This window comes from Dendrobates tinctorius, unplaced genomic scaffold (assembly GCF_039654945.1).
Source record: "Dendrobates tinctorius isolate UK_male_01 unplaced genomic scaffold, ASM3965494v1 ptg000022l, whole genome shotgun sequence".
NCBI classification, from domain to species: domain Eukaryota; kingdom Metazoa; phylum Chordata; class Amphibia; order Anura; family Dendrobatidae; genus Dendrobates; species Dendrobates tinctorius.
Genome location: NW_027361690.1, coordinates 10,018,842 through 10,042,112, shown reverse-complemented (window position 1 = coordinate 10,042,112; position 23,271 = coordinate 10,018,842). Strand labels below are relative to the sequence as shown.

The following is a 23,271-nucleotide window of genomic DNA, read 5'->3' as shown; positions in this document are numbered from 1 at the left end:
GCGAGTTCCCTTTCTGGGCTCCCTCTGGTGGTTACTGGAGCTGATCTGATTAACAGAGGCTTGCCACCTGATAATGAGGCGGACGATTGGAGATCTGGGGTTTCAGACTGGATTTAAGGCAGCCGACTCCCTCTATCCCTGCTGGTGATTTTTCCTGCCTCCTGAGGTCTTAGTTTCCAGCTCAGTCTCTGCATGTTCAGCTAAGTGTTCTTTTGCTATTGTTCACATTTGATCTGGTTTTGTCTATTTCAGTTTTGTGTGGGTCAGCCAGCTCTGGCTGGGGCTGTGCTGAATCACCATATGTTACGGCTTGTGCCAGTTTGTTTTTGTCCCTTATTAGATTGGCCTCTTTTTGCTCTGCTTTCAGAATATACCAGAGTGCTGATTTATAGTGGGCGAAGTCGTGCGACTTTAGTATTTTTCTATCAGACATGTTGGACTTTTTTGCAGGGTTTTTTGCGTGATTGCAGACAGTGTCTTTCCTTTCCTGTCCTATCTAGACAGTGTGGGCCCCATCGTTTGCTCAGTCTATTTTCCTGCCTGCGTTTGTGTTTTCATCTGGTCCCACTGACAATATATGTTTGGGGGCTACCTATTCCTTTGGGGTCTGCTCTGGGGCAGTTTAGATTTCCCCTTGCTTGTTTTAGGCTTAGTTAGTTCTCCGACTGTGCCGAGGCGTCTAGGATCATCGTAGGCATGCTCCATGGCTACTGCTAATTGTGTGGATAGGATCAGGGGTCTGCAATCCGCTTAGTTACCAACCTCTCTGGTTTTCTGTGGCTTGCTTTGTATTTCTCTCCTCCTCGGTGACCCAATCATAACAAGTGACATTTTGGAATGCAGACTTTGATGGAATGGTCTGTGGGCATCATGTTGCGTTTGAAGAGCCCTTGATGTGCCTAAACAGTAGAAACTCCCCACATGTGACTCCATTTTGGAAACTAGACCCCCTAAGGAGCTTATCTAGATGTGTGGTGAGCACTTTGAATCCTTAACTGCTTCACAGAAGTTTATAATGCAAACCCGTGAAAGTAAAAGTCATTTTTTTTCCACAAAATTGATTTTCTTTTTTAGCCTGAAATTTTCCCAAGGGTAACAGGAGAAATTAGACCCCCAAAGTTGTGAAATTTGTCCTGAGTACATTGATGCCCCATATGTTGGGGTAAACCACTGTTGGGGCACATGGGCCTCGAAAGGGAGGGAGCACCGTTTGACTTTTTGAACACAAAATTGGCTGGAATCAATTGTGGCGACATGTCACGTTTGGAGATCCCCTGATGTGCCTAAACAGTGGAAACCCCTCAATTCTAACCCCAACCCTAACCCCAACACACTCCTAACCCTAATCCCAACCCTAACCACAAACCTAACCCCAACACACCCCTATCTCTAGTCCCAACCCAAATCCTTAACCCTAATCCTGACCCTAACTTTAGCCCAACTCACATTAGCCTAACTCTAACCCTAATGGGAAAATGAAAATAAATATATTTTCTTTATTTCATTATTTTTCCCTAACTAAGGGGGTAATAAAGGGGGATTTATTTACTATATTTTTTATTTTGATTACTGTGATAGTCTATCACAGTGACCAAAATGAACCAATAGGAAAAATCTTCCTATTGTTGCCGGGTGCCGGCCGGCAGATCTCGGCGGGTGCATGCGCCCACCATTTTCTAAACGTAAGAAGACACCATGGGGGGAGGCCTAGAGACAGAGGGACACTGGGAGGGGGGATCAGGGACCCTATTTCTCTCTCCTCTGTGTGATCACATCAGAGGAGAGAGAAATTAAATGGCACATCGGACCTTTTATTTGCGGTTGCCGTTATACGGTTAATAACGGTGATCGCAACCCCGGGTCAGTAAAAACCAACCCGAATCATGTTCTCTGGGGTCTCTGCTACCCCCGGCAGCCGAGACCCTGAAGAATATCTGACTCTAGGGGCGCTATACACTTTTCACAGCGCCGCTGTGGTTTAAGTACCCTTAACTACCACCGTTAAAAGGCGTATCGGCGGTCGTTAAGGGGTTAAAAACAGCTTTCATGCGTCTTGGCGTACTTGCCACCAGTGTGGAACTGCTTCTGGCACAAAAATGTTAGCAGTTCATTGTTTGATGGCATGTAACTATCCATCATCCTCTTGATTACAATCCAGAGGTTTTCAATGGGGTTCAGGTCTGGAGAATGGGCTGCCCATGACAGGGTATTGATGTGGTGGTCTCTTCTACAGCTCTGGCAAAAATTATGGTCCCAAAAATTCTCCCACACAGAGTATGATATACACACAGTGAGTTGCACCCATACTATTTCGCTCAATAGCCCCCCATACACACATAGTATGATGACTCTATAGTGCCTCCAGCATAGTATAAAACCCACACAGTGCCCCCAATACAATATATCTCCACAGCATGATGCCCATATGATATCCCCAAAGTTCCTTCCACACATAGTATCATGACCCCCACACAGTTTGATGGTCCCCACTCAGTATGATGCCACCATAGTCCCCACTGTTTATGATAACTCCTAAAGTGCACCATTTTGATGGACCTCACAGTAGCCCATTCAGTATGAGGGCTCTCGCATCTTCCTATAACACAGCATGATGGCCCTCACAGCTCTCTATACACAGTATGATGACTCCCACAGCGCACCTCATCACAAATATTGACATTTGAAAAACATTTACCTTACCTACTCTCGTTCCCCTGGTGCTCTGCTTTGGTTTGTGCAATGTGAGGAATCACACTCTACAATGCAGGCATGATGTAGTGACATTGCACTTACAGCATGCTGAGCTTTAGACTCCAGTGGAGGCTCCGTGATCCACAATTCGGTTCCTGAGGATGAGGATACTGCTGAAATTGTGGCAACAGGTGAGGAGAAGACCCATTGAGGGTGCATGGTCAGCCGCTATGCATGGTATGACCCAGTAGGAAGAGCTTTATTGAAAATCCCTCTGCACTTAAATGGGTTATCTGTTCTTAGACATTATGACATACTGTCCCATCTTTCCTGGTGCTGTGGCCACTGTGAATGGATAAGTGAGAGCCCCTCTCTGATCAGTTCTATGGCATACTGTTGTAAATATTGGATTATGCAAGAAATTTGCATATTTGTGGGGTTTCTTCTAGGTTCTCTGGTTTCTACTCACACTCTAAAGAAATACTGATAGGGAATCTAGATTGTGAGCCCCAAAGGGGACAGTGATGACAATGTATGTAAAGTGCTATGTAAGTAGTGCATAATTAATCAATAAATTAGTAATCCTAATATATGGTGCTCAGACACTCACAGCTTTCTTTAGATTTCTGCTAAATAAGGGAAAAAATAGAATTTTATAAATCTACTCATTGGCTTATTAATTTGTGAATTGTATTAGATGAGATGCCTTCCTAGTACAACAAGAAGTAAAAAAGTAGAATAAGCTCAGGTGGATAAGAAGATGGACGAACACATAGAACTCCCTTATGTATCCACAAGTAAAGGGACAATAGAAGCGTGTATTATGATAAAATCTTCCACCAGTTAGGAATATTTGTTTATGATCTGTATTAGATAAAAATGACTTCACGATACATGGAAGGCTGGTTCCTATAAAGGCACGGACAGAATTATGTGGAAAACAGCCATACCTTGGATAGGCTTCACTAAAGTTGTAGTATTTGCTATTCATGGCCTCCCAGTTACTGCTGACCTATATTTTTGGGCAGCTGAAGTCTCTATGTCACTAGTGGAGCTGCCCTCGTTGTCACACACGATACACATCAGAATAGGCAGCGCTATGTCTTTTAATGCTTTTTAAGCTTTGTTTTTGCAATAGGCAAATGTCTAGCTATGTATTCTACATCAGCAATAGGATGACATCGACTGAACCCCACTATAATATTACTTTTGTTAGCTTAGATTTTGTTTTCAAGCTCCGTTACTTATTCTTATGCTATGAAAACTGTATTAAATGTCAGTGAATGCAGATGGCAGATTGAAAACTGGACCTCAGACTGTCGTGTGGAAGCAAACACAACACCCAAGTGCCCTCTTGGCTGTGTTCCTAGTCCTAGATTGGTGGACATGCAGAAATCACACTAATTCATGCAGACATTTCCCCACAGACACAATGAGTTGTGTTGGGAAGGTTAACCCCACCGAGACGCTAGCAAGAACGGGTATATTTAACAACTCAATGGTCACATTGCTATTAGTTCTGTGTTTGCTTCCTGGAGCACCTCTTCTAGTTAAAGCAATTTCTGCACTGCCGTCCCCTCTGTAGTGTTCTTCTAAAACCTCCGTTTACTCATTGACTGATGAATAAACAGAGACGTGAAGTTCAGAGCCATAGATAAGCGAACTGACTCGTATGAGAGCCACCAAGCAAAATGACTCACCGGTTATTGTCATTGAGTCTATGAAAGTTTCCAGTGTCTTCTAGTGACAGGAAAAGCAGCAAAACTCAAATCAGGTGGATAATTCCACTCACCGGTATTATTATACCAATCAGTCATACAGAAGTAGCAGCTGCCAATATGACAGCTGTTCTGCTACAAATATACACATATAATGCCTTCAAATTTCTGGATAAGTGGTATATACAAAGGGTGGGCACGCCAGTCTCTTGTGTTCATGCAAATTTATTTCTAGCACGATTTGAAGAGTTTTATATAAAAACAGCCCTAAATCCACACTTAAAATATTTACAAGCATATTTTCGCTTTGCGGATGATATTTTTATTATCTGGGGGGGTTTTCAGGAAGAATTTGCAGATTTTGTAAAATACCTGAACAATGTGAACAGTGACAACATGCGCTTCACATTTTCATTTCGTGGAAACACAATAGATTTTCTTGATGTCAAATTTAAAGTAAAAAATGGCTCTTTAAAAACAGAAGTGTTTAGAAAAGAAACCGCAACAAATAATTACTTACATTATAAGAGCGCTCATCCATTACATACTAAAAAGGGACTTCCATATAGTCAAATCCTAAGAGTAAGAAAATTGAATAATGATGAAACCATTTTTAATGAACAAATTTCTGAGCTGAAACAACGTTTTTTTGCAAAGGGGATACCCTATGACTTTATTAAATGAAGCACATGAAAGGGTAAAAAAAAATTCTCAAATGGATTTATTAAAGGAAAGGACTAAAAAATTAAATAGTGTAGTCAAACCTACAAAAAAATTTAATTTTTGTTTCAAACATAGTGCAATGGATAGAGCAATACAGGCAGCAGTGAGAAAACACTGGCTTCTCATTGATGCAGAAAAAACCTTACACACAGATGGTAAATTAGTTCCACAATTTGCATACAAAAGGGCACATAATATAGGTGATTTATTAGTACATCATAGACTTCGTCCCCCTCAAAAAAAAATTGGCTACGAGATTTATCAAAAAAAGGAAATTATAAATGTGGTCACTGCAAATACTGTCATCTTCATCTGACAGGGAATTCTATACATTTTGGCTCTATTGAACATAAGGTACAAAACTACATTTCTTGTCAAACTAAATTCGTGGTTTATATTATTTTTTTTGTCCATGCGGTTATTTTTATATTGGAAAAACTATAAGACCACTTACGATACGTTTTGGTGAACACTATAGATCTATTACATCAGGAAAGGGCTCACTGCGATTAATCAAGCATATTCAAGATGTGCATAAAGCTAACCCAGAAAGTTTGCGTTTTGCAGGGATTGAAAAGGTCAATTTTTCACCTCAAGGAGGCAACCATGACAAAGCTTTATTGCAACAAGAAGCAAAATGGATCCTGAAAGCGAACGCACAAGGTCCTTTGGGACTAAATGACCGGATCGATCTATCAGTATTTTTATATAAAATGTTATATAAAAAAAATTGTATGTAAAATTATTTAGATTATAATCTTCCTATGATATTGTAAAAATATAGATTATCTTGTAAATCGTTATGGAAAGATTTATTCTTTACTAGTATCTTGCACTCTGTATATTGTATAATTTTTTTGTAAATGTTTCACAACTCGTTATGTATGTTAATTAGTAAGGTCTGTCGTCCTATAAAGGGAATGATCTTAAGCTAATCCCCTCACCTGGACCCGTAGAATCGAGTAATCTCGAAACGGCCGTTGTCTGGCACCTCCCTCCCCTAGCATTCCTCTAACGTCCTGCATGTCCACATATCTATTGATGGAATTTATGTGAAATAAAGACGCACAGTTTTTCAGCTATATCGGTGAGTGCTGCATATTTCTTCTTTTTTCGCTTCTCATTGAAATATTCATGTTTTTTCATGCAAGCACCTCCATTTTTTTACTGAAATATATCTGAAATATATACTGCAATACTTCAGATAAATAGCTCCGTCTGGTAATGTGGTGATTTGTGTGCCCTAGTATGCCGCTCATCTGTTTGCTCTTTGCTGGAAATATATACAGTGTGCCTCGGTTTTCTGCGTTTTTTTACACTATCCAAATAGTGTTGGTTAGTAAGATAAAATACACAAAAGCTTATAGCATGAGACTAGCAGAAAAATCATCTGCACGGACAGTTGTAAACTGGTATCAATCTCAGCAAAAGAAGTGGTTTGTGTTTCACATATTGGATAGAGTTGGGTAGCGTTCCATCCTGACTCAGGAGTTGAAGAAACATTCTCTGAGATACATTTATCATTTTAAATCTTCGGGTAAGGGTCTTTGCACACATTGCAGTTTAGTCTCATATTGTCCCTCTTTTTTTTCTGCACAGATTTGACACAAAACCTGAAGGATTTCCTAGTGCCAACAAAGTGAATGAGAATCGTGAAGTCTTATGCTCACAGTGCTTGTGTTTCTCCTTGTAAGATTTGCAGCAGATTTCGCTCATACTAATGTAACAAAAACGCATGTAAAAAAGTGGCAAATTCATCTATTTCACACAGCGTCTTTCCTGCCAAATGATGCATAAATGGTGGAGAAACTGCTGCTACAAGTACTTATTGTATGCACATACCCTAATAGCAGTGGAGTATCACCAATGGCAGCAGGCCACGTGGCTGCTATGGGGCCCGTGAGCAAGGGTGAGCCCGATGCCAGCTCTGGGACAGGGTGCCCCTACTTCCATCATTGCAAGCTTAAATGTATCAGCGCTTCCTCTCCCATAATTCCCCCTCTGCGCCTGACGTCTCTACTTGGCATCTCCAGGAGAGGCGAGTATTTTTTTTTTTTGTTTTTTTAATCATTGAGTAAATTGTGGTAGCCATAATACTGTATAGAGGACTATGGGGAGTGCATTATACTGTATGGACTATAGTGAGTGCATTATACTATATGGAGGGCTGTGGGGAGTGCATTATACTATATAACTGACTATGGGGAGTGTGTTATTTTGTATGGAGGACTATGGGGAGCAAATTTTACTGTATGGGCTATGGATGACTGAGGAGTGCATTATACTATATGGAGGATATGAGGAGTATAATGTGACAATGGGGAGGGCACTATACTGTATGGAGGACTATGGAGACTTTATTGGGGTCAGCATACTTTACCAGGAATGTTGAGGTGGAGTATGGAAGGATCATAATACTGGCGTGTGGGAGGTACTGTGGAGGAATTCACTGTGCGAGTATCATACAGTGTTTAAAGAGCCTCATATTTTATGGGTGTACTGAAAGGGGAATCCTGGGCTTCAGTAGGAGGAAAATTACTTCGTAAAGGCTGCAAATTTTTTAGATATGCTCTTCTGGGACCCCACCAAATATTTTTTTTGGTTGGGTGGGTCTAATTAGTACTTCTACTCTGGGGCCCCATGAGTTTGTATGTTCGGCCCTGCCTAATAGGTGTGGGTAGTGTGTGTGTGTGTGTGTGTGTGTGTGTGTGTGTGTGTGTATATATATATATATATATATATATATATATATATATATATTGTATGTGTGTGTGTCAATTGTAAGGCAGTCTTGATGAAGGAGTAACATTAGTATAGGATTGAGGTTATTGTAAGATCTGAGAAGGCAAGTCATTACAGTACTGCATATTAAATATTTTTCATTCTCTTCCTAGTTTTCAAAAGTTTTCACTGTACTATTTTCATCTTTATTAAATGGAAGGAGTTGCGTAACCAGTTTTACAATTATGTAAACCGTATACCACATATTGTAAAGAACTGGCAGCTTGGAAAGATGATTGCTGTGAAGTGTAACAATTTGTTCTAAATCATTACAATTATTTTGCAAAATGTAATGTTGCGCTTTCGCATAAAAGTGGAACTTCATATTAATGAGATGTTTAGGAACAGAATATATGCTACATGGTCATAATTAGATATCTGGACAATATATCTACATGCGTTAAAAACCTAGGCCCCCCACTAAGGTCCTGTGCACCATCTGATGGTTAACTAGCGGTTGTCAGATCTTGGGTCCCTGCAGACTGACGAAGTGCAATGTGCAGTGGTTTAGGAGGATGTCATCCACATCTCTTATCTGTATTTTTCCCCTGGCATGGTTTTAGAATGATGACTAGAATATAGATTCTGATAGATAAAGCAGATTAGACTAGCCGATCATTTCCTTTCTAACTGTGGCCAAGAATGTTTTTATTCTTTAACGTAACACATTATTGGAATTTATTCTTTTAAGTGTTAAAGTGTGTAACTCCATTAGATAGATAATTAATGTGATTTTCTTTCAAAGGTATCTCTATAACTTTTTGTATTCCCTGTACAGACACTGTCTTGCAGTATGCAGATTAACCGCCAGTGGACACAGCATATGTTCTATCCAAATTCAAGCTGGCAATTAAAATGTAACAGAGCGCTGTTTAGCAATATCTTTCTATAATTGACATCTAGGCGCATGCATGGTGCCTGTGACAGTTATTATGAGCGGGATGTTTGCTTACCTTGGAGAACAAAGCTTCAGTCCATCTTTCTGTCTCTGGAATGATGTTATGACCATTACATGTTTAGCTGGTATTCCAGCATATAAATGTTTCCACAATGATGACTCCAATGTCCCAATGTAGTGACAGGATTATTGAGAGGACACTAGCGATCACCAGTTTCAAATGTTCAGTCTGGTAAGACTATACATTTTCAGGAGTAACAAATATATGTCTGTACAGTTTAAACCTATATTTCTAGGTCAGACATCTCTGGCATACAGTGGGTTTGGAAAGTATTCAGACCCCTTTTAAATTTTTCACTCTTTGTTTCATTGCAGCTATTTGGTAATTTCAAAAAAGTTCATTTTTTTTCTTATTAATGTACACTCGGCAACCTATCTTGACTGAAAAAAGAACAAGTGTAGAAATTTTTGCAAATATATTAAAAAAAAAAAAACAAACCCTGAAATATCACATGGTCATAAGTATCCAGACCGTTTGCTCAGGCACTCATATTTAAGTCACATGCTGTCCATTTCCTTGTGATCCTCCTTGAGATGGTTCTACTCCTTCATTGGAGTCCAGCTGTGTTTAATTAAACTGATAGGGCTTGATTTGTAAAGGCACACACCTGTCTATATATGACCGCACAGCTCAAGGTGCATGTCAGACCAAATGAGAATCATGAGGTCAAAGGAACTGGCAAAGGAGCTCAGATACAGAATTGTGACAAGGCACAGATCAAGCCAAGGTTACAAAAGAATTTCTGCAGTACTCAAGGTTCCTAAGAGCACAGTGGTCTCCATAATCCTTAAATGGAAGAAGTTTGGGACCATCAGAAGTCTTTCTAGACCTGCCTGTCCAGCCAAACTGAGTAATCGTGGGAGAAGAGCCTTGGTGAGAGAGGTAAAGAAGAACCCCAAGATCACTGTAGCTGAACTCCACAGATGCAGTAGGGAGATGGGAGACTGTTCCACAAACTCGACTATCACTGCAACCCTTCACCAGTCGGGTCTTTAGCGTTTGCTAAAAAAAAAAAAAAACATGAAGGACTCCCAGACTATGAGAAATAAGAGTCTCTGGTATGATGAGACGAAGCTAAAACTTTTTGGTGATAATTCTAAGCGGTATATGTGGAGAAAACCAGGCACTGTTCATCACCTGCCCAATACAATCCCAACAGTGAAACATGGTGGTGGCAGCATCATGCTATGGGGGTGTTTTTCAGCTGCAGGGACAGGACAACTGATTGCAATTGAAGGAAACATGAATGCGGCCAAGTACAGAGATATACTGGATGAAAACCTCTTCCAGAGTGCTCTGTACCTCAGACTTGGCCGAAGGTTCACCTTCCAACAAGACAATAACCCTAAGCGCACAGCTAAAATACCAAATGAGTGGCTTCAGAACAGCTCTGTGACCATTCTTGACTGGCCCAACCAGAGCCCTGACCTAAACCCAATTGAGCATCTCTAGAGAGACCTGAAAATGGCTGTCCACCAACGTTCACCATCCAACCTGACGAAACTGGAGAGGATCTGCAAGGAAGAATGGCAGAGGTTCCCCAAATCCAGTTGTGAAAAACTTGTTGCATCATTCCCAAGAAGACTCATTTAAAGGGGTCTGAATACTTTCCGAACCCACTGTATCTACCAAAGATTACACAATCTTTTGAAATTCTGATGTGCAAGCTTCACCAAATATTTTCCTAAAAATTCAATTTAGATCAAATCAATTTATAGTTTCATAGTTTTAAGATTGAAAGTAGACCTAAGACAATCAAGTTTGACCTATATCCTTATATGTTAATTCTGGGGAAGGCAAAAACCCCATGAGGCGGATGTTAATTGGACCATATTAGGGGAAAAAGTCCTTCTTGATTCCATTTAAGGCAAAACCGACTAGTTCCATGGATCAAAGTATCCATAAACTTTAATATTAATCTTTTGCAAGAAAAGTATCCAGTCTCTCCTTGTACTTTTTCTATTCAATCAACCATTACAACATGTATAAAAAAGCTCCATATTCTCACTGCTCGTATAATAATCACTGTCTGAGTGCCTGTGATCATGAAGAAACCTGCTTTCTTCTAAAAGTAGAAGATGCCCCTTGTCACTGTTGCAGGGCTAAGTGTAAAAAGATCCTTAGTAAGCTCTGTACTGTCCCCTCATATATTTGATTACTGTACAGTACATTGGTTTTTCCAAACTGAATAACCCCAAGTCTGATAACCTGTCTCGGTATTGCAGTCAACTCATTCACCTGATAACCTTGGTCGCTCTTCTGAGACCGGTCTAGTTCAGCTATGTCTTTCGTATACTCTTAAACCCAAAATTGTATACTTCAGTGGCTCCAAAAAGATATGTATGCATTTATGAGGTCTCTTAGGACTGTATCCAACTCATTTCAAGTTCTTTGACATGTCTGTGTTAAAGTGACTACAACCGATATGGAAAAGGGAGAACAGATGGGTAACCGTTCCGCACTGCTGTCCTGTCACATTCATTATCTCTATAGCTAAGCTGTGACATCCTCTCACTATCCATATTCACCACAAAATGACTGTTGCATTTCTTGCCTGAGCTATAGTACAGTCTGTAATTGGCTGCTATATAACATGTGATGTGATAGCTGCAAAGCATTATGTGGAAGCCCCCAAGATCATGTGAGCCTTCCCTGCCTAATGGAGTTTTATGCAATTTGTAAAATAGCATCAGCCATCTTAGGCAATTTGCTCAAATTATATTGCAAATTGTTCAATTCTGCCAGGTCCAGTGAATTCCTAAAAATCTGACACATTCGTATCACATGGAATCATTTCACTCACATCTTATATATCCACAGGCTACATCACAAATGTCTGATAGGCGTTGGTCACATCTCTGGTACCCACATCAATCATGAGAACAAGAGTCATCTGGCTTCGGCAATCATCCAGATGAAGAAAGCATAAAGATATGGTCCACACTTTCTCCATTCATTTCTCTGGCAGTTTGTGCAATAGCCAAGCACACTTATACAAATCCCATATGATAGAATGGAGAAGGATGCACAAGGGCAGGGGTCGTCTTTCTGTGCCTGTTTGAAGAGGCCATCACATTAAGCATATAAGGGTTCTGTGAACCCCATTCCAGATATAGGTGAGGATGCAAGAGTTGGGCTTTACACCTGTGACACATTTTATGGGATATCCTGGGTATAAGGAAAAAATCTAAGATGAGAATCCGCCCTTGGGTATGCATATACATGGTTTTCTGTATAACTTATCTGTTTTTGTATTATATGTCAAATTCATTGTTTTTTTGCAGCAGCTCCAGCATGATAGCAATCGACATTACTGCAGTGACTCCTGGCAGTTAAGAAATGCTCTTACATATTGAAAGGAGGAGAGAACTTGTGTAGCCAGAGACACGAATAAGGAATCAGAGATTACAGCTTAGGCTTGAAGGATTCCTTCTTGTGCGATTATATAGGATTTACAAAAGTGATGGCGCTCACTCAGCTCCCTGATAGAGACACAGAAATAATATATAAAACTAACCAGCAGAATAGTCGCAGTACATACAATATGTATCAAACCAATGCATCCTGACCATGTTAATATTACCTATTACAGGCGCCTTCATGATGATCATGAAGTGACGTTCTCTGTGTGTGGTCTAGATTCATCTAATGTGAGCTTTCATGTAAAGCTTTGTGTGGTATTAGGGGACTGAAATCTGCTTTACATGTTCAAACAGTAACCAAGATATAATTAGAAGATGCCAGATAGAAACGTGCCCTCCTCATACACATCCAGATTATCACCTCCTGAAATAGCTGCCATATGTGTTAATACAGTGTCCTATTCTTACATATATAATTAATCATGGCCATATAAAATATATCACACTTTTCTTTATATTTTCTCCAAAAGTGTAGTATCGGCATAGTCTGGCAGCTTGGTACTAGTCTGTGGTATACAGAACATTGATGCCAGGAAGGATTTATTACCTATGCTAAGCCACATTCACACATTCAGTATTTGGTCAGTGTTTTACCTCAGTATTTATAAGCCAAAACCAGGGGAACAATCAGAGGAAAAGTATAATAGAAACACGTCACCACTTCTGTATTTATCACCCATTCCTGGTTTTGACTTACAGATACTGAGGTAAAATACTGAACGTGTGACCATGGCCTTATACTTCTCTTCTTGCTTTGAATGTCTTCCGCCATTTAAAGCACCACTCTGGCTTCTTTTTTTAGCGCTGAAGCGGTGCTAAACAAAGTTCCCTGACCTTAGTGTTATACTTACCAGCCGCCGTCTTTGGCTCTTCCCAGCACTGCTCCAGTCCCATGCCTTCATCTTGTGTCTGCAACTTCTGACTGACCGGAAGACAGAGGTAACGGTCACAAGCTCTCATTGTAAGTTTATGATGGCCTCATTCTGGCCTTGCTCTGGCTCTCATAGACTTGCATTGAGTTGTGACTTCCGATTCTCCCAGCAAACACTGGAGCCATCCGGCAGATCACAACCTGCTGGAGATCGACCTGAGCAACACCAATAACAGATGAAGATGGCAGCTTGTAAGTATAATACTATAGGCAGGGAACTTTCATTAGTGATACCACTCCAGCGCTGCAATAAAAAAATGCTTTAATGATTAGGCTAGTATGTTTTGGTTTTTTTTGTGTAGCTAAATATATGGGGCCATACTATGTATTTTTATTATGCCTAATACATATAATGGTTTTTATTTTGGATATGCTAATTATGCAAATTGTCTCTTCAGAGAGGAAGAGGACTAGAACTCTAGTGCCACCTATTTGAAGTAGCAATCCTAAAAGTCAATGTCGACCCTTTAACGAGCCTTGTTACATGACCTAGGATAAAAGCCAAGCCAGAATCTCAGTTTGAAGACACTGTGTTTCGGGGTACTGCCCCTCGTCGGTGCACAGTGTGAGATCTGCTTTGGCTGTGAGAGAGGCGTCTGACCGATATCCAAGAAGTATCATTTCTCCTTGTGGAGAATGACATGATACTTCTTGGATATTTTGGATATGGAATGAAAAAAACCGGAATGCTCCTTTTAGATGTCATATTACATGACTATATAACAAATCTATCACATAACCATAGCCAAATAAAACATAACCTGTATTAAATTCTAAAAATTGGTATAAAAAGACAAAAATCCCACTGCTCAGTCTATATTACATCGGGGTCCAATCACTGGAGCAGAATATCTGAATGTAAAAAGGGTTTTGGATTTGCTCCTGATTTGGCTTTCAAATATTGATGTTAAAGGGATTATTGACTCCTGGACAACCCCTTATTAATAAGCTCAGGTGGCCACATAAAATAAAAATCTCTTTTTTTACTTTCTGAGCCAGTGCTGTTACCGAAATCTCAGTGCTGTGTCCATCAGTTCCTTTCTGGTTACCTGACATAAACAGTGTTCTTTCGTTCTGACCAAACTATGAAGGTGGCAGCATTCATGTAATATTATGTTTGGGGGTCATCAGGGAACATCAGCAGTGAAAAGTATAGTTTTTTATCTTGTTCTGCACCCTCAGGCCTGTATTAAAGGTCTTACTATCCTCGATATTCTATTGTGTTTGCACCCACATATAGTAGCATGTAAAAGTTTGGGCCCGCCTGGTCAAAATTACTGTTATTGTGAACAGTTAAGTAACTTGAAGATTAAATAATCTCTAAAAGGCTTAAAAATTAAAGATTTCCTTTTGTATTTTTGGCAAAAAAAATATATACAGTGTATATGTAGAATCATAGAATGATAGAGTTGGAAGGGACCTCCTGTGTCATCTGGTCTAACCCCCTGCTCAAAGCAGCATTCACTAAATCATCCCAGACAGATGTCTGTGCAGCCTCTGTTTGAAGACTTCCATGGAACGAGAACTCACCACCTCTCGTGGCAGCCTGTTCCACTCATGATCACCCTAACTGTCAAAAAGTTTTTCTAATATCTAATCTGTGTCTCTTCCCATTCAGTTTCATCCCATTGCTTCTAGTCTTTCCTTGTGCAAATGAAAATAAATTTGATTCTTCTACAAAGTGACAGCCCTTGAGATATTTGTAGACAGCTATTAAGTCTCCTTTCATTCTTCTTGTTTGCAAACTAAACATTTCCAAATCCTGTAACCGTTCCTCATAGGACATGGTTTGAAGATCGGTCACCATTCTGGTCGCTCTTCTCTGAACTTGCTGCAATTTCTTGATGTATTTTTTTAAAATGTAGTGCCCAAAACTGGACACAGTATTCCAGATGAGGTCTGACCAAAGAGGAGTAGAGGGCAATAATGACTTCACGTGATCTAGACTGCATGCTTCCGTTAGGCTGGTTTCACATTTAAGTATCTGTGCGCAGCGTTTGAGCCGCATAGATCTGCATGCGTCAGGCATACATATCTTTAACATGGTGTACGCAGGGACATGCGTTTGCATATGCATGTGGTGTTTTGTGTGCGGCGAACGCAACATGTTGCATTTTTTGAGACGTCAAAAATCCGTCAAATATGCGCAGGCATGCGCATGCGGATGAGTGCGTCAAAAAAACACATTACTGTCTATGGGAACGCATTGTTATGCAAGGACATGCGTATGCATGCGTTTGAAACGCATACGTACTTCAGACTGAACATGTCCAGGAAGTTGTTTTCACTTCCACTCCTAATGTGTTCTCTTCCCTCAATGAGTCCTCTGCCATTGTTTCTGACCAAATCTTCCAAATGACTGCCACTTCCCCTGTAACAATTTCCCCAACCACTCCTAGCCTATCTTTACAGCCCAACACCCCCCCAGGTTCACAATGTAACTCCCTCCCGCAGATCCCAAAAGTAAAGCCCTTTTTCTTTTTTTTCTTTTTTGTTATTTGTCAAATTTCCTCGTTATCTTTGTTAATAAAAATTCTTTTGGTTCACAATACCTGTTTCTTTATATCTCTATTTAAACGTGTGTATTGTTGAGTGAAGTATTAACGGGTGTTATAGTAAAGGTGTTTATTACAGTTATAGTCAAGGTGTTCGTATTAAAGTCAGCAAACATTACAGGTACATAACATTACAGGGCCATTTAACTTAGCAGCTTAAACCATTTTGTCTTGCCATGCCACACATCCAATTTCCGAAACAAAGTAGGCAGCAAATTTATCCCTCATTTGGGCAACTTCCAGTGTTGTCCTCAGAGGGTGATCTTGGTAATCCTGCAATGTGCTACTAACAGGTTCCTCAAGTTCTAAGTTGGGTCGCTTTTTTGCCAGGATGTAATTGTGCAGAACAGCACATGCTTTCACAACCTCAACAATTGTCTCAATTTTTAGATTGATGGCTGTTCTCAAAATGCGCCATTGAGATACCAGCAATCCAAAGGCATTCTCTACAGTTCTTCATGCCCTTGTCAGTCGGTAGTTGTAAATCCTTTTGGTGTGATACAAGTCCCGACTTGAGTTTTTGAAAGTCTGTGAGTCATTTTCTCATCCAAATGAGCCAACGTCCGCTGCAACAAATCGACAGTCAGCATCTGCAATCACCATGAGAACAATGGAAAAGTATTTTTTGTAATTGAAATACTCGGATCCACTTCCAGTAGGTTTCAAAATACAAATGTGTTTGCCGTCCACAGCCCACAGTTAGTTAGGAAAGTTACAAATGTCCTTGAGTTTTGCAGCATTTTCCAGCCAGAGCTCAGTTGTGGGTTGGGGGAGGAATTCTTCATGCAGAACATCACATAAAGCACGCAGGTGTCTCCAACAATCCCAGAAAGCGTAGACACTCCAATCCGGAATTGAAAATGTAGAGATGATAAGGTTTCTCTGGTAGCCAGGAATCTGCCGAACAGAAAATGGAAAAAAAATTAAGTACATGGCTTTTATAACAATAATAATGACGTGTTTGCTTTTCAAAATTACGTACCTCAGGGTCACCAAAAGTCATTCCTCAGCAGGAATTGCACGACGTAACTGTGTGTCCTGCCTGGTGATGGATCCTCAGACACGTAGCAGCAAGTCATTGAAGCTCTGTTCCGACATCCTCGTGTACTCGAAAAACTTCTCAAGGTTTTCATGCGGCTCATTGTACAAGGAGTGGTAGGCTCCACGGCTCTTTCGGACTTCAACAATGGGGTGTTACCAATAGCGATGACGACGTCTTCTCTGTCTTTCTGTTCTTCCTTCTTCTTCAAAAGCAAAGGCAAAGGCAAGATCCAATTTCAATGACAAATCAAGATGAAGGACGCTCCCTACGCTAAGATCCATTTCATAGCAACCAATCAACAGAGGCTGGACAGACATCTGACTGGGATGATTTAGCGAATCCTGCTTTGAGCAGGGGGTTGGACCAGATGGCCCAGGAGGTCCCTTCCAACTCTACGATTCTATGATAAGCATCTTTCATTTCACCAAAGCTGATTAAAAGATGAAAGCTGAGCTGTGATTGGTTGCAATGAGCAACAGTTTTCCTTGTAGACAGTTGTGGTATCTGAGGCCTATTATTCTTATCATTTCTATGGTGTTATCATCCTTCTGTAAAGCTGGAAATAATACAATTTATTACCGTGCCGACACAGACCACCCTCTGACACAGACTGCAGGGGGAGCACAGAGTCAGGAGCTTCTTTGTCTGGCATAAAGCATCTCATTAACTTAAAAATTAAAACAGATTAAAAAAAGAAACACAAGATGGATTTCTCCAAACCAGGAATCATTTAATCGGTGTAACAGCGCCAAACTGACACTGCCTGGCTCGCTTTAAACTTATTTATACAGTTACAATTAATGCCACTCTAAATTAGTCCTTCTTAAAATTTCTAACTAAATGGTATTACACTCAGGGGGTGGAGACGCCACACTGAAATGTTCTGTGCTGTGGGGATACTATGTCTTCACCGTCTACAGATGGGAGGGAACCTGGTGATGACATACAGGTATATACTATATACAGGAGGAGATGACATACAGGTATATTGTTGCTGTATGTCATATTCTCATGTATAAAGTGTAAATCTGGGAGTCATCTCCTCCTGTTTATAGTATATACCTGTATGTCATCTCCTGCATATATCTTTGGGTAGCGAGTCGGGTGTTGTTCTGAAGAAGGTCCTTGATGGACTTTTACCGAAATTTCTGAAAAATGTCACCTTCTATCTTCTGCCCAAGGTGCACAAAGATGCTGTAAATCCCCCTGGTCAACTGATTGTCTCTGGCATAGGAGGGTTATATGATAATGTCTGTAAATTTATTGATTTTTATCGCAAACCCTTAGTGGAAACACTCCCCTCCTATGTCAGGGACACAATGGATATACTGTACTTACTTACAAAGGTTGATGGACTGTTTCTCGAGGCGGGTATGATTTTGGTTACCATCGATATAGAATCTCTATATACATCTATCAGACATGATGATGGTCTGAGGGCAGCCCGCTTTTTCCTTGAGACTACTAACTGGGATGGTCATCTCTCAGATTTTTTTTGGATTTACTTGAGCTTATTTTAACTCATAATTATTTTGTTTTCAAGGACAGATTTTATTTGCAGACACAAGGTACTGCAATGGGCGCGACATGTACTCCATCGTATCAAATCTGTCCCTAGGTTACTGGGAAAGGCAGATTTTCGAGGGTAACTGAGTACATGCCTCGGACCCGGTGGTGGGCTGGTTTCGTTACATCGATGATGTTTTGATGATTTGGAATGGTGATGAAACCAGCCTATCCAGATTCATGCAGGAACTTAATAACAATTTTTTTAATTTGAAATTAACATATACATGGCACTGAAGCAAAATTCATTTTCTTAATATCACTTTATATATTGCCAAGGATGGTTTTATTGAGACTGATTTATATAATAAAGAAACATCTATAAATTCTTTGTTATATGCCTCCTCAGCACATAATTATTCCATTATTAAAGCCATCCCAGTTGGACAATTCCTGAGGAACCGGCGGGTTTGCTCTACGGAGACTCACTTCGAGAGACAGTCCGCCATTCTTGCTGAACGCTTTAAGGCCAGTGGTTACAGTCGTCGGTGCATCAGCGCGGGATATGGAATGGCCAAGTTGACACAGAGAGAGGATTTGTTGATGCAACCCAAGAAAGTCAAACATGATGATAGATCTGTGGTCAGGTTAATTTCCACCTCCAATTGTCACTAGGATCAGATCCGTGAAATCTTATGTAGACACTGGCCTATTCTGCACACTGATAACATATTGGCAGCACACTTGACTCCTGTTCCATTAATGACACAATGCAGAGGAAGAAATCTGAGAGACAACCTTGTGAAGAGTCGCTGTGTGGCCAAAAAAATTCCATTTTCAATGTTGGTGGACCCAAACTAGGCTGTTTCCCCTGCAGCTCGTGTGTCGTGTGTCCTAACATTCTGAGATGTGGGACCTTTAAGTCATCTGATGGGAGCAGCGAATATACAATTTGGGAATTTATCTCATGTAATACCACTTTTGTGGTTTATTATGCTACCTGTCCATGCTCCCATATTTATGTTGGTCTCGCGTCCAGAGAATTAAAAGTAAGGACACGTGAAAACATGCGGGACATCTTGGCTGCCAGAGAGGCAACAGATGTGTCTGCATTAAAAACGCTGCCAAAACATTTTTGGTGCTATCACGGATCTGATCCCAGTGGCTTGAAGGTGAGGGGTATCGACAAAATTAATGGAGATGTGAGGGGCAATCTGGCCACAATATTTTACACAGCAGAAGTGTAGGTGGATTGTCACCCTTGACACCCTCACTCCTAAAGGACTCAACAAAGAGATGAGTTTTACCCCCTTCCTGTAACTGGCCCGTTCCATGCTATATAGGCGATTTTTTTTTTTTTTTTTTTTTTTTTAAATATATATATATATATATATATATACACTCACTGGCCACTTTATTAGGTACACCTGTCCAACTGTGTGTTAAGACTTAATTTCTAATCAGCCAATCACATGGCGGCAACTCAGTGCATTTAGGCATGTAGACATGGTCAAGACAATCTCCTGCAGTTCAAACCGAGCATCAGTATGGGGAAGAAAGGTGATTTGAGTGCCTTTGAACGTGGCAAGATTGTTGGTGCCAGAAGGGCTGGTCTGAGTATTTCAGAAACTGCTGATCTACTGGGATTTTCACGCACAACCATCTCTAGGGTTTACAGAGAATGGTCCGAAAAAGAAAAAAAATCCAGTGAGCGGCAGTTCTGTGGCCGGAAATGCCTTGTTGATGCCAGAGGTCAGAGGAGAATGGGCATACTGGTTCGAGCTGATAGAAAGGCAACAGTGACTCAAATTGCCACCCGTTACAACCAAGGTAGGCAGAAGAGCATCTCTGAACGCACAGTGCGTCGAACTTTGAGGCAGATGGGCTACAGCAGCAGAAGACCACACTGGGTACCACTCCTCTCAGCTAAGAACAGGCATCTGATGGCTACTTTCAGCAGGATAATGCGCCATGTCATAAAGCTCGAATCATCTCAGATTGGTTTCTTGAACATGACAATGAGTTCACTGTACTCAAATGGCCTCCTCAGTCACCAGATCTCAATCCAATAGAGCATCTTTGGGATGTGGTGGAACGGGAGATTCGCATCAGGGATGTGCAGCCGACAAATCTGCGCCAACTGTGTGATGCCATCATGTCAATATGGTCCAAAATCTCTGAGGAATGCTTCCAGCACCTTGTTGAATCTCTGCCACGAAGAATTGAGGCAGTTCTGAAGGCAAAAGGGGGTCCAACCCGTTACTAGCATGGTGTACCTAATAAAGTGGCCAGTGAGTGTATATATATATATATATTTATTTTCACCACTTCTTTGTCCCTTGTGATTTGTGGTTTATGGAATTTAAAATCTCAAATTTAATATGTAATGTTATCTGTACTGCATTATCTTATGCACTTTTGTCCCTTTAATTACCGTTGTGTATATACAGTTGTGGCCAAAAGTATTGACACCCCTGCAATTTTGTCAGATAATACTCAGTTTCTTCTTGAAAATGATTGCAAACACAAATTCTTTGGTATTATTATCTTCATTTAATTTGTCTTAAATGAAAAAATACAAAAAGAATTGTCCTAAAGCCAAATTGGTTATAATTCCACACCTAAACATAAAAAAGAGGGTGGACAAAAGTATTGGCACTGTTCGAAAAATCATGTGATGCTTCTCTAATTTGTGTAATTAACAGCACCTGTAACTTACCTGTGGCACCTAACAGGTGTTGGCAATAACTAAATCACACTTGCAGCCGGTTGACATGGATTAAAGTTGACTCAACCTCTGTCCTGTGTTCTTGTGTGTACCACATTGAGCATGGAGAAAAGAAATAAGACCAAAGAACTGTCTGAGGACTTGAGAAACCAAATTGTGAGGAAGCATGAGCAATCTCAAGGCTACAAGTCCATCTCCAAAGACCTGAATGTTCCTGTGTCTACCGTGCGCAGTGTCATCAAGAAGTTTAAAGCCCATGGCACTGTGGCTAACCTCCCTAGATGTGGATGGAAAAGAATAATTGACAAGAGATTTCAGCGCAAGATTGTGCGGATGTTGGATAAAGAACCTCGACTAACATCCAAACAAGTTCAAGCTGCCCTGCAGTCCGAGGGTACAACAGTGTCAACCCGTACTATCCGTCGGCGTCTGAATGAAAAGGGACTGTATGGTAGGAGACCCAGGAAGACCCCACTTCTTACCCCGAGACATAAAAAAGCCAGGCTGGAGTTTGCCAAAACTTACCTGAAAAAGCCTAAAACGTTTTGGAAGAATGTTCTCTGGTCAGATGAGACAAAAGTAGAGCTTTTTGGGCAAAAGGCATCAGCATAGTTTACAGGAGAAAAAAGAAGCAAAGAAAAAAACACGGTCCCTACAGTCAAACATGGCGGAGGTTCCCTGATGTTTTGGGGTTGCTTTGCTGCCTCTGGCATTGGACTGCTTGACCATGTGCATTGCATTATGAAGTCTGAAGACTACCAACAAATTTTGCAGCATAATGTAGGGCCCAGTGTGAGAAAGCTGGGTCTCCCTCAGAGGTCATGGGTCTTCCAGCAGGACAGTGACCCAAAACACACTTCAAAAAGCACTAGAAAATGGTTTGAGAGAAAGCACTGGAGACTTCTAAGGTGGCCAGCAATGAGTCCAGACCTGAATCCCATAGAACACCTGTGGAGAGATCTAAAAATGGCAGTTTGGAGAAGGCACCCTTCTAATATCAGGGACCTGGAGCAGTTTGCCAAAGAAGAATGGTTTAAAATTCCAGCAGAGCATTGTAAGAAACTCATTGATGGTTACCGGAAGCGGTTGGTCGCAGTTATTTTGGCTAAAGGTTGTGCAACCAAGTATTAGGCTGAGGGTGCCAATACTTTTGTCTGGCCCACTTTTGGAGTTTTGTGTGAAATGATCAATGTTTTGCTTTTTGCTTCATTCTCTTTTGTGTTTTTTCATTTAAGACAAATTAAATGAATATAATAATACCAAAGAATTTGTGTTTGCAATCGTTTTCAGGAAGAAACTGAGAATTATCTGACAAAATTGCAGGGGTGTCAATACTTTTGGCCACAACTGTGTAATTCATATGTGTATTGTACTATTGTCACTTTATGTACCGCTGTATTCTAATGTATTTATTTCATGTTTATTCTTGCACTTGTCACTTTATCCTATAATATTAAGACATATAGTGATTATCATTCCCGGTTTTTTCATTTAATGTAGTTATTTGGCCCTTTTATGGGGTTAATAATTAGTGGGAGGTGTTCCTATTATTTAGTTTACATTAATTATCCTTTTGTAAATGACCGCTTTCATGGTCTCCATAAACATGGCCGCTGAGGGTGTGCATGCGCGCTTGTATCCCTTTAGCATTCACATCCCCTGCAGCTATCTTTAGAGGCGGTATGCGCATGTCACATGACGTCACTCGGCGGATTTCCGTCTACATTCGCACACTGTATTGACGGCTTTGGGGTGGTGGATCTTGGGCGCAGAAGCTCGGGCGCCATTAATCAGCCATACTTCTGCTTTGTTTATACTTAAACACGCAAGACTGGCAAATCGTTAACCCTTTTGAGAAAGCTGGTCTGCGAAATGTGCGTCAAGGGGCTGCTGGGCGAGGTGGGGAAGTCTCCCTGATGCTTTGTGGGTAAGCATGGATCAATGATTGGAGTAGGAGGGATTTTAGTTAGAAACCACATTTTGGTATTGTGACTATCCTTCTGGCTTTCTCAAGCCACTGTGCTTTGTCTGTATGATCCTCATTGTACACCTGCTTCCTTAGAATGAATTGTGCCTCCCCTCCTGACCCCTGCATACCTTTTATGTCTCCTCCGTTTTACCTCCTGATGCATGTACATTGTGTACATACCATGTGTGATGAAGGAGCGGCCGCCATCTTAGATGTGGGGCCACATATCTGAGCTTGGCATCCATT

General features: G+C 40.8%; 1 protein-coding gene across 6 annotated transcripts in view; it reads left to right on the top strand.

Annotated features, from left to right (window-relative positions):
* Nucleotides 1-23,271, top strand: part of TNFAIP8L3 (TNF alpha induced protein 8 like 3) — a 186,319-nt gene that overhangs the window by 117,850 nt on the left and 45,198 nt on the right. Inside the window, exon 3 of one of the 6 annotated variants that reach the window (XR_012230913.1) lies at nt 5,700-6,184. The exons of the other annotated variants lie outside the window; for them this stretch is intronic. The gene's annotated coding sequence lies outside the window, so the exon portion shown is untranslated. Of the gene's footprint in view, nt 1-5,699; nt 6,185-23,271 lie in introns of those variants that run through there. 6 annotated transcript variants of the gene reach the window in all.